A 12,896-nucleotide genomic window follows, 5' to 3' on the forward strand; every position below is an offset into this window, starting at 1 on the left:
CATGATAGACAGGCAGAAAAATTAAGGGGATAAGGTAAAAGGTTAAAAAAAACTGTGTATTTAGCAAAAATAAATCTCAATAAAGAAAAGTTGGCTTTATAAAAATAAAACAATTTCAAAATAAAATAAAACAAAATTCAGATTTATTCTGGCCTGCGTGTGTATGTGTGTATTAGGAGTAAGTATTTCTTCTGTCCTTACGATTCTCTATTTTTTTTGTCAATATGGAAACCGTTAGCTAAAAGACTTAAGAGGAATATGAACTGCTTGTCATTCTTTTTGGTAGCCTGTTCTCATTTTAAAACCTACGTGGGCGTGCTAAGTAGTGCTAAGTATATACAGATGTCTGGCTCGAAGAAAAGAGAATTCATTAAAAAATAATGCGCCGTCTACCTGAAAGGTTCTTTCAGCAAAATTTTGATCACAGCTCTCTGTGATGTTTCTAATTCTAATAACATAGGTTTCGATGCTACTCCATACAGATATGACATCTCACTCGGAGCACTGATTGACACAGGAAAATTTATACTAGTCATGACGAAAACAAGTAGGCTTGTTCTAGTCTAGAAATTTTGCGGTCACTGCCATTTTCATGGATTTACAAAAAAATTAAGGGTATATAGCAAGGAACAGAGTAATTTCTAAATTTGAAATATATTTAACCATGATTTACGCTCAATTATATAATTATAATTGAGCCTAGAATGGTTTGTGATCGAATATTTAGCGATTACTCCGACAAAATTATTTTTATATTTATGCTTAATACCTGATCAAGAGAACCATATTAGTTGTATCATAATTAATTTGGCAGTAAGAAGCCATGAAGCATAAATATTCGTTTCCTTTATTGTAACTTGTTGATTATTATAAATCATTTATTATTTGCTACGTTTCTAATGATATACCTACCGAAAGTAAGAAATATTCTATTAAACTAATATAGTATTCGGTAACGTATAAAGTAATGACGTAACGACTCACTCACAGTTACCGGTTGACTGTACATAAAACAAATGCACTCATTATTCACGTGCATCCGAGTCTTTGGCTATTGTCCACTGGACACAAACAAAGGGTTGAAATAAGTGGGAGCTGCCAGATGTTTCCAATCCAAATATATTAGGTTTTAAATAGTTGTTGTCATTTTAAACGTTTACCATCCAACTCAAGTATTGTAAAAGGATGTTAACATTCGATTATTAAAATAGCACAATGTTCTACAATATTCACATACTGCTATCGTGTCTCAAACTAATCAAAGCCTGTATTATGAGTATCAGAAAACTGTTAAACTTACTAACATATTTCTTAATTCAAACATAATAAATAAATTACACCCAGATATGGAAAAAATGATCGTGCTCATCACACATACATTTGTCCTGGATGGAAATCGAAACCAGCAATCGAAGCAGTCAGGGTCACTAATAATGATAGATCTTAAAACTCTTATAGTTACTACTTTTGTATATTGTTGTATTTTTTGTGACAAAATAGATGAAAAGACGTACTCTATATGTATGTAGATTCTATATTTTGCCAAAGAGTCTTCATCCCAAACACAACACTCCTAAAAATGAGGTAAGATAATAAATTAAAATAGTATGTTTATTAAATGTTTATATTTTTGTTTTCCAAAAATAACACGTTATAACAACCCTTAGGGGTTTCCGTCAAAACGTTTCCTCACTGACAGGATTCTTTATTCAAAACTTTTTGAACTTTCATTTCTTGTTTTCATTTTGATAAACAGTAAAAAAAGAAAATAAGTGGCACGAGCTTTTAAGTGAAGTTTCTGCCATATTTAGAGTTCCGCTCCCAAAGCATAAAAACCGAATAATATTACTAAAGCTTAGTTTCCTGCCCGTCTGTCCATTCAGCTGTCACTAGGCTGTATCTCATGAACCTTGATAGTTGTCACAGGTGATGAACATTTTGTTGCAAGTGTCGCAACAAATAAAAATTATTATCGAAGTTAAGTAATGCATTTGCTATCCCAAAATCTGATGGGTACCAAGATGCTATTAAAATATGTTTTTCTTTCACCAATTTGCATGGAACCCTTACGTCGCGGGACCAACTCTAACTTGACCGATCTTTATTTTAATTTGCGTAAGTAAACTGTCTTTTTCTGGCTATCATAACAAGGGTCTGGTAGGCTTCCTTTTAATAAACCTTTTTCATTTTAGGTAATATTTATGGTCTTTAGGTATCCAAAGTCCTTGTAATAGATAATCAAATTCGAGAAGGACTACTACCTTCTAAAGTTGTAAGCAATGAAGCTTTACGTTTAGTCATAATTACGATTTGGTAAAATCACTTGATATTACTCGGGTATAACAAGATTCTTAAGATTTTTACTATCTACTTAAACAAAACGCGCCGTTTATTAAAGACACAAATTATATCATGTCCAATCTTTAAATATATGCCCGTTTTGGTCATAAAAGCGGATATAGTTGTGTTTTATAGGATTTTTACGATACATAAACATCACCGTTCCTCACTCGAACCTGATTATTTAATCTAACTGTTTTAAAGATGGCTTGGTTTATTTTGTAAAATGGAATACATAGCCTGTTTGAAGGTCGAGCGGACATCCGAGGCCAATCCAACGGGTACCTCCATCTGTCAAAAATATCAGTAACATGCCCGCAGTCATGTTACCGTCTTCGACAAAATGTCACCAATATAAACTCACTATAGGCTCTAACATTTTGAAGGTTTGTATTAAAAAGATCTAGCCAGACATCATTTTATTTAGCAGTACTTATATATCAAAAATGATCTCACAGGCACATAAAATTTAGTTAAAACTATCCTATCCTATCTACGAATCCTGGTTATAAACTGTCTGTGTACCAAGTTTTTTTACTTTCTCTTTTTAAAATAAACGATTCCCGCAGTTGTGTCGCGGGGGTTCACAAACATTCAAATCACGTGCACAAAGACATCCATTCATTAGTTTTTTTGCGTGAAAGAGGAACAAACATCCATCCATCAAGCTTTCACGTTTGTAATATTAGTTGGACATAAGAGTATTTAAATATCGAAAAATATACTGACCACAGTTGAATGACGTGAATAACTAAGTCCGAATAGCGTCTGTTACATGTGGCTTAGAGCCAACCTGCTAAAACTTGATACCGTTTCAACATTTAAGTGTCGCATGTTACTAGAATAAAAACATTCGTATGTTTTTTATCGTTTTCTGAAAGATGTAGCTATTACCACTACGTACTGACCTAACTACTCGGTACTTGGAGTTCACGACTATGTTCATTTTGTTTTATGCTCGGTTTAACAAGATTCATGATCTTTCCAATTTGGTCATGAACAGTATACATTTCTGGAGAGTTTAAGATGGACTTAGAAAAAATATATTATGTTTATTTAAATTAAACGGCTAAATGCGAATTCTAACTAATGCAATTAATGGGGAAAAGAAAATAGGCTGGCCCACCAACAAAGTTATAGCCATAACAACTATCACTTAACCTCGATCTTAATTTTTTGTATTATTTATTATACCGGCAACAAAAATAAATCATCTGTGAGAATTTCGACTTTCCAGTAATCACGATTCATGAAATGTGTACAGCTTATCGTTGATAACACATTATCAATTATTAAAGGAACTAATTTTGCTAGGCAGATGTTTGCTAACACACGGCCATGCTGTAGTGCCACTATGCCTGATTTATTTCTGTATCGTCAATCGTCGATGCTTTTAGTGGCCGTATACGAAATGGTTCATACCGAGCACGATTGTGCGCCATCGAACGTGGTTCATTAGGGCCCGAGAACTGTCCATTGGCATCAATAGACACTTTACCGCTCCAATCCATGTTCACCAAATAAGTCTGCACTTTAGCTAATAAACAAGCCAATGAAAGTTACAGAGTGAATATTGCTGTTGGTTTTGTTTTCGCGATATATTACATGACACTGCTTCTCATCTTTGCCGTACCGTACCCAATGGGCATAAACAAAGGCCTTTATCTGAATCACTGCTGTTTGTTCGTCCTTTCGTCACCAGGCCGTATATCGGGAACCTTAGTAGCTACACAGCAGCAATTATCCTTTATGTTGATGATCGAATAATTTAACCAACCAAATTCAAACCTGATTAACCAACTAGCAAATGTTGAGCAGCAATATTGTGGCACATACATATGTTTGCAGAGTCTCTGTTACCATAATAACAGCCTATTATGTACATGACACATTATCAAATATGAAAAATTGTCTATAATGTTCAGAAACTAGTAAATTACTGGAATATTTTGCCAAATCGATGTTAAAAGCTCTGCAGAAATAAAATTGTTGTAGGAATAGGATTGAGCACTGAATTCTAGTTAAAAATATAATAAACTTTGAAAATACTGATGTAATAAAAACAATAGCCTGTTGTCCTTTTCACTGTCAGAATCCGTAACAAGTGAAGAATAATAATTTGGCCAATTGTTTAAAGATCTTGAATATTTAATAAGTTTCTTTCTGCTGCCATACCTTTCATCATATTGATACAATTTATGATTTTTATTACAAACAGCGAATACTTAAGAGTAAATAATGTTTGTGTTATTACCAAAATCAATTCGAATGTTACGCATCCGTTATGATTCCAATTCTATCGCTATTTCTTCATTTATTAAATTTTGTTTTTTCCTCCTTTCATCTTTTTTTTGTCAAATATTTATACATCCATTGACATCAGCTATATTTGTTTCTGATGAGTACACAAATGTAACGCGAATGTTTTTGTCTTTTACAGTACAAGTTATACAAGTCATACATAATCAGACATAAGTCACAAAAGATCATACAGAAATCTTTAAATCTGTGGATATCATATTCCTCTTCTCCATATCTTTTTTCTTTAACGTAATAAAACCATGTTATTAACACTTCTCAATTCAAAACCGTTGAGGGATATGATTGCGATATTTCCGTTCAAGGAAATTAAACTCATCTATAGGATAAATATTCCGTGTACTAGAAATGGCCTGTGCCCAGCAGTGGAACATATATTGCATAGCATACCAAGAGTCCAACACCCACTCACCAGCCTACTACATTGTACATTCAAATCAGTACGTCAAGTAATTCAATACCATGAACTCATATAACATTTTCTCCATAAAGCATTCTTACGTTAAGAAAATGAGCATTTCACGGCTGTCATAACATCCTTATTATTATTGGATATGGAAGTAGGTCATCCATGAATGATTGGTACGTTCATATTATGCGTATAACGGCCATTACGACGCATACGGAATATGAGCAACCCAGATCGTTTAGGACTCATTCGCGGGAATTTTTATTCCTGTCAAATATGCGACGTCAGGTATATGATCATGTGGTGTTATGGTGCTATTTATTTAAAATTACCATGGACCCTGGGAGTATTAGTGAAATATATGTTTTTATCTTCACTCGTTGTGGGCATTCTGATTAAGAAGTTCAAAGCTTGGTAGGAGACGAAGTGGATTAAGTTAAAAGGAGGCTTTGTGCCTACTGCGGCAATATGAGCAGGAATTTGACAAAAATATCTAAATATCTTAGATCTTAGAAGTAGGTATTCTAAAGTGATCAGTAGCTCTATGGAACAGATCTTCTATGATACACTAGGGACTATCAGGGAGTGAATCGATAAACAAGACTTTTTCCGGCCAACTGTTATCTGTCTGGATCTCATGACCCGTGATAGAAAAACAGATGAATTTTCATAAATATTCTATTTCTGTTGCGACTGCAACAACAAGTAAATTCTAAGAATAAAGGTTGAGGTTAAGTAGCGTTGATACGTTGCTTAATTTTCTAGTGATGACAGCTACATTTGTGTGGAATTTTCAGTGTCGGGAATTCAGTTCACACTTAACTGACTTCTCAACTAGAAAAACAAATATTATTTGTATTGCCAGTTACTTTTTTATAACTTACAAGTCAAGGCAATACAACTTACACACTGTGAAAGTCATCAACCAATCAAGTCATCTTTTATGGCACTCAAGGGATTAAAGTCGATCAGCGAAAAAAAGGAAAACAAAATAAGTTTTATACACAAAGAGGCGAACACGATACTTGAAGTAAAACAAGACAATAAAAATATATCGTTTCTGAATCAGTTCGAATATGGCATAGTATCTTTGTAGATAAAAAATTATGATCAGAATTCACTAACCAACTTAATAAAAAGCTAACCCATTATAATTTTTTGGTCAAAAAGTTCATATTCTTGTTGCTTAGTTGAAGCTAACCAAATAATTTTGATTCTATGAATTAGTGGTTGGCTCTCAAGAGCATAAAACTTTAAGCGTGTAAAACAAGACAAGTTATAAAAACTTAATCATTTTTACAGTGACGAAAGTCGCAGTTGTTAATGTGAGATCGTTTTAGACGCAGGTGCAGTTAATGTCGCATGAATATAAAATGACAAGCTTCTCTACATATCTTAGTTGATTGGAAGATTAAAAAGATTGTGATTATACTTTACAAATGTTATTTTTGTTATAGAAACAAGTTTTCGTAAAATATGTAAACACATAAAACCTTAATAAGGCAGTGTGCTTAATTACGCTAAGACTTTCACACAACTTAATCTTTAAAACAAATTAATTATAGTACCGGGCGGCCGGTATAATTTAAATACCGGTCAAATGTAAAGTATCGGCCATTTATAACGTCCATTTTACCCCAGGCGCTGATAATCGCAACTAAAATGTATTGTTCATAGTAAGAAACGGCCTCACGTTATAGTCCCAGAATCGCCTCATTTCAGCTTTATCTAGCTTGAGGATCCTTCTTATAATGGACATACGAAGGCAGAGTCTAATGACCAGTATAAATATGATCATGAATTTAAGTAGTCGTTCGGAAAATACTAGATCGTAGTTTAACCGTAGCCATATTATCATAGACTCGTTAAAGGCGTACCATATAATTCCTACATAAAATCTAACGCGGCATAAGACTTGATGTAAATGAGCTCGGTTATTATATACCCGGGTGTCAAATGCGAGAGTTCTAATATCGCGAAATGACGTGAACAATATTCGCGAAGTAATTTCCCCGATCGTAAAATTCTAAGCGCACATTACTCTTAGCTATGCAGTAAGTTTTGACGAACGTATAAAGAAATTCCCCAAGTAACTTTGGCAATCTTCGAGTTATTGTTCTTCGACTCCAAATCTCTCTTTCATTAGTCATTAATAAATCGAGCATCTATACAATGGCTGCTTTCACAAATATTTCAAGCTAATCTAGATGGAGTGTCAAAAGTCGTTAAATTAATCAGATGTTCGTATAATTGTGTCGTAAAGTGTGTTATCTAAATCGTATTTATGTACTTGTTGTAAAATACCGATTGTTGAATACACCTTTCTCTGCGAGATGCCCACTATGTCATCATAAAAATAACTCAGTGCCAAACAAATAATTATGATGGATAAATCCATTAAAGGTTTTCGAAGCCATTGTTTTGCCATTTCGAGCTGCACACCTTAATTAAGGTTCGTGGGAAAATAGCTCCATTTTACGAGCTGGCATCGATTTACGGTCTTAAACGAACCGACATATTATTTAAGCTTCGCGAACTACGTCAAGGCAGCATCCAGTATTTAATAGGTAATATACCGTTACCGATATTGTAATTAAAATTCTATCAGCCATGTCTGTCTGGAGCTAGTAATTGATCGATGCGGGTATTTACTCAAAGGGTTATAATAATCTACACTTAATTCTGCGAGGTATTCCTAATAAACGTGGAGACCTCGTCCTATGTATGGAGTTGCATGAGGATAGAGGTTTGACTAGCAACTCAGGCAAGTACAGTACTGACAAACGCTGAACGAAAATATCGCGAGGGAACGCGAAATCGCCAATTCGTAACCGCTCAAAAATTTCAGTTACCAAACCGTAGACGCCAAATTTAAGGTAGGTATTTCTAACTCATACTAGTGATCACCAGTTTCTCACAGTGCTGTAGAACTGGGCCGACTGGATATCAACAATAAACAAACATTAGTGGTTACCACGTACTGATATCCACAATAAGCGAGGCGATTATAATCCAGAATTTGTTCTATAATTATAACAAAAAGTATAAAATATCTAAAAAACAAAATGTCTATTTACAGAACGAAAAAACAACAAAAAAGGGTTTATCCTCCCTCTGATATCTTTGTAAAATTTGACTTTAAATTTACGGTCGTATTTGTAACACTTTATATACAGGCGGTTGTATTTTACAAAAAGTGAAATTTATACAAAACGCGGCCTAGATCACATATCTGTACATTACTATTCATGAGAATGCTATCTCTTCAAAATAAGTGGGTTTTTTGTTCTTTTTTAATATGCGTCGCGTGTTCTATACTTAATCCTAATTGAAGAAAAACATCGGGTTAAAAGCTGCTTGTAGTATTGCTTGTAAATTAATAAGTTGCGTGTGGTCTTATATTACAATTTAATAACGTTTGCAAGGGCATTATATCGTGACTACATTATATTATAAATATGAATTAAGTGCTTGTTTATTATGTTCGACGGTTAATCTATAAAATAATTTTCAGTTCATATTTTCCCTAATTTATTCTAACTAGCTTAAGCTTTTTAACCTCAACGTGCATTTATTTTCGATAATCGATATTAAAACATTGATTACATAATTCACGTTGCGGTTCAGTTATAAGTCCCCGTCACCGCTTGATAGGTAATCTCTTAAGACATGTTTCTGGGACTCGCAGCGTCCTTGCGACAAATGTACCTGACGTCATCACCGGGCTAAAATTGATTACTCGATTCTCCTTCCTGAAGTTCCAATCGGTCTTACTGTCATCACACACCTTGCACTTTTTACTACTATTTTTTTGTTACCGCGTCTCAATTTTATATTTTAAAGTAAAATTATCCACTGAATTGTGTGCGGTGGTGTGGTTTGGTTATTGCCTTCCAAATTTAAACTAATAAATATTATATATATTAATATTTTGACAGTATGTTTTAGATTCATTATTCGTCGTGAAATTTCTACGGTAATTTAAATTATTATTATTGTTGTCGCAAGCCGGATTCAAAGTTATTTAATAACGGTCACTCGAATCATTGTAATTAAGTATCTTGAATTTGACGTACGACAAAACATACCAAAATAGTTGTCAATTTATGATCAAAACCCTGCTATGAATATCCATCCTAAAATCTGATGAATGTAATAAAAATCACAACGCTAATTCGATTTGGCTGTCACCATGATTCACGTTCTAAGCCTATATCATCCGTGCATCCATTTGTATTCTATATCCATTGCTCGCTGGACCGTGCGGATAATGCTATTATACTATTGCAATTGCGTATTGTGTAGCCAATAAAATGTAGCAATCAGTTGCACCGCAAACTTTGGTAATATTCGCTCATGCGATTGTGGTGGTGTAAATTATAACGTTCCGAAGATGGTAAATAATTTTCGGTTAAAGTTTTGTGGCTTATTTAGATATAGCGTAAAAGTTTTTTTAATGAAAGGCGTACTATGAGATTTTGCATTTTAGGATTCCGTACCTACAAGCCGAACCCTCACACTGAGCTACCGTTGGCTGTCCGTCTCGGTTCGTCCGTCAGTCACCAGGCTGTATCTTACGAACAGTTATAGCTACTTGTTGTTCGTTAATTAATGGTTGTTACGGTCACCTAAACGATTTGTTTTGCTTTTCATACTAAAAGTTTAATTACTATAACAGACAAAGAGCAATGTATAAAAATCACAGTTAATAGAATATACTCGTAAACACTGTCATATTTATTCCATTCAGCAATATTTTTTAGAAGCCGCCGTAACAATTCGATTAGTGAGGTTGTTGCCTGTTTGCCCGACAATTGGAAAACTAGTGAACCGATCGAACCTCAATTGTATTTCGTAAAATGGTATCCTGAAGGAAATAATATTGTTTAAGAGACACGAAATTGTAAGCTTCAAAATAAAAACCCCTTCTTTCCTTATTCATATTATTGAAGGTGATATTTTTATGAATCGAATACAAAAAATATGGTCTAGTTCATTGGCCGTAGAAAAGTCTAAAAATGTATTTTTTATAAATATGAAAATATTAATAAATATATAAGTGTAATGTTTCATAAATAAGTAAGCATTTTAAGTTTTACTCGACTACCTCATTTGCTGAATCATAAAAGTTAAATTGTCTCTGTTTATTTGTTTTGCTTTCAGCTGTACTATCTATTTTTCAATGAAATATAGTGCTGATTGAAATTTGCTTCATAAAATAATGCTAGACAAACTTTTTGCTGCAAAAACCGATGGAGAAGGGCTAAGCAAGAAAAGCAGCCACGGACGAAAGCTAGCTTAGGATATTGCGGTTTAGCTTCCCCAGTAATATACAATAGTTTAAGACATAGTACACTGTTTTCTTTGTTTAAAATCCCGATACCCGGGCGTTGTTTCAAGCGCCATGTTTCCGAAGTTTTGTGGCCGAATGTTTATGAGCAGACAAAACGATCTACCCTCTTTATTTTATACTCCTTAATTTAGTTGTGACGTCATTACGAAGCCTTTTATTGCTGTCTCAATTGCGTGTAGTTTTACGAACATTAATCTTAATTACGACACGTACTCCAGAGGCATTATTATTATTACTGCTTCTAATGTCCTAATGCTGGTACCGACTCATCAGCGAGGTAGACCCAGACGGAGTTGGCGGGATGACCTGGATTCGTTCTTACCGTACTAGCCCATAAGAAAGACATATGGAAGAAAACCGGGGAGGCTCAGCACAGAGGTATAACAATACATTAATTACAATAATACATAAAGCTGAAAAGAAGTTACAAATTCCTTTTTACAATATTCCCACAAAATATTTCGTGGTCCAAATCATTGCCCAAAAAAAACTAAAGTTCTATACATAATACACTGCAAAGTACATAACACGGGTCACTTTGGTCGAAGTTCACGTAGCAAAAAGTCTCATAACAAGTAAACCGATTTTCAATTTGTTAGAACAAATGGATATTCGTGAAAATCGTTAGGTCAAATGCCACGTGCCCTGCGGTTTTCGGACAAAAACAGACTGACCTCTCATCCCGGCTTTTAGCGACAAAATATTTTGTTAGAAGCAAGGTCAAACACGTCCGCTTGTAGCCTCTATAATAATATAATGTTACACATCGCCGGTCGCATCGGGGGAACGATAATGAACCTTACTGCTTGTGCATAAGATACAATTGATAAGGTGATTGCGTTACCACAGAGATGTGTGGACTGGCTGGTAGACTCTACATTGAAGTAAATTATTATTCTGGTTGTATTTCTAGCGGTTTATAACGAGCTTTCAACTGTGGATTTGACTTACAAAAACAATGTATGAAAATGATAAATACGTAATGTTGACGACACACTTGGTACGGCAGACAAATAATAATACGGGCAAGTTATTTCATGATTTATAATTATTGAATTCGCATCTAAGTTAGTGCGAAACAAAATCGTCAATAATTTGTATCAAAATCTATCTCTTGTTGATTTCTTTGTTTTCTGCTAAAACTACCTACTTATCATTTATAAATGAATCTGCAATCAGCTTAAACTTTATACCTTAAAATGCAATAAAAAGAAACAGAAATCTCTTCGTGTCATCTATACTTCTATACTAAAATATAAAGCTGAAGAGTTAGTTTGTTTGTTTGAACGCGCTAATCTCAGGAACTACTGGTCCAAATTGAAAAAATCTTTTTGTGTTGAATAGACCATTCATCGAGGAAGGCTTTAGGCTATAAACCATCACGCTGCGACTAATAGGAGCGAAGATACAATAATGGAAAATGTAAAAAAAACAGGGCAGGTATAAATCATAGCTTATAATATATCTTCTACCCACGGGGACAAAGTCGCGGGCAACAGCTAGTATTATATATCACACTGTTATCTGATCCCAAGCTTAGCAGAGCTTGTGTTATGGTAACCAGACAACTGATAAACTTACTAATATATTTCTAAATACATACATATTATAGATAAATTACACCCAGACACCGGAACAAATGATCATGCTCATCACACAACATTTTTCCTGGGCGGGAATCGAACCCACGACCTGCGGTGTAGCAGTCAGGGTCACTAACCACTAGACCAACAGGCCCGTCAAATATTACATTATCATTGAAGTGTTCAATTTACCATAGTAATAGATCAGAAAAAAAAACTATACATATAGATTTGTAGATGGTAGGTACGTCAAGCCAACAACATTGAAATAGCCCCGAGACCATACCATGATATTATTAATATGATTGGCGTGATATTTAATGAAAAGTTACATTCACCATCACACAAAATGGATGGACTCCATATTCATTACGATTTATTTTGTCATTAATATTACGAACATTGAAGTGTTAATGGCGACAATTTATTACTATTATTTTTGCAGCAATTTTGTTTTTATTCAGGATTATAATGTTTTTTGTTATGGACTGATGATGATGATGATGAAATAGTGGAACGTAGATTATTTTGGTTACTTATTTATAACATTCGATAAATGTATAGCACGGTCTGCCCTTCTTTCTCGCCTACGCGGCTACGTAAGGGCTTTTTACCGAACTATCCTTTAAACAAATCTTCGACATTTCTCCCCAATAAATCCTTGCACGTTTCAAAGGCGAAAAAACTTTTACACAACCTCTTAAGATTCTATCAACATGAAGGAAAATTCTCGATGTGTTCTCAAAGTGTGTCACGTGGGTGTCAATTGAATTACGACTACGGAGGTTAACCTATTAGCCCTTATGTGTAGGGTACATTCATTGAATTTACCGCAGTCCAGTGACTAAAATCAGATTGTATACAAAGTATTAGAAAAGGGCATTGACCGAAG

This window comes from Trichoplusia ni, chromosome 9 (genome assembly GCF_003590095.1).
Source record: "Trichoplusia ni isolate ovarian cell line Hi5 chromosome 9, tn1, whole genome shotgun sequence".
In the NCBI taxonomy this organism is placed as follows: Eukaryota; Metazoa; Arthropoda; class Insecta; order Lepidoptera; family Noctuidae; genus Trichoplusia; species Trichoplusia ni.